This window comes from Octodon degus, unplaced genomic scaffold (genome assembly GCF_000260255.1).
Source record: "Octodon degus isolate 3935 unplaced genomic scaffold, OctDeg1.0 scaffold00100, whole genome shotgun sequence".
Classification (NCBI taxonomy): Eukaryota; Metazoa; Chordata; class Mammalia; order Rodentia; family Octodontidae; genus Octodon; species Octodon degus.
Window position 1 is genome coordinate 7853046 of NW_004524676.1, and position 492 is coordinate 7853537.

Consider the following 492-nt stretch of genomic DNA (forward strand, 5'->3'; position numbering starts at 1 on the left):
CTACCAAAGTGCACCACAGCTATGAACCACTTTCTAAAGTGGGCCTTTCCTGATCTCCCTTTCTAAGGTGGCTTCCCTTCTGTTCCTTATCTAGCTCTTTCTTTGATTCTGTCTTTATTCAAACTTTTCTTTTCACTTATCTACCCCACCTGAACATAAGCCCCATGCAGACAAGGTTCATTTCTTTGTTTCTGCCACTTGCACTATTGTATACCTATACCTGACCTTTGTACTTTGTAGGTTTTATTATGATAGACAAATAAATTTCATAGAATTTAATATGTAGTCAGAGAGGATTGGGCCCTTAGAAGTCAGTGTAGGGTTGGCTTTGTCATCATGAAATTCTTTAGTTGTTCTGTGTCATGGAAGTGTTTCACTTCTCTATCAAACTTGAGAGTTTTGCAGGGTATAGTAGTCTGGGCTGAAATTTGTTTTCATAGAGGACTTGAAGTACTCTGCTCCATGCTCTTCTTGCCTTCATGGTTTGTGAAG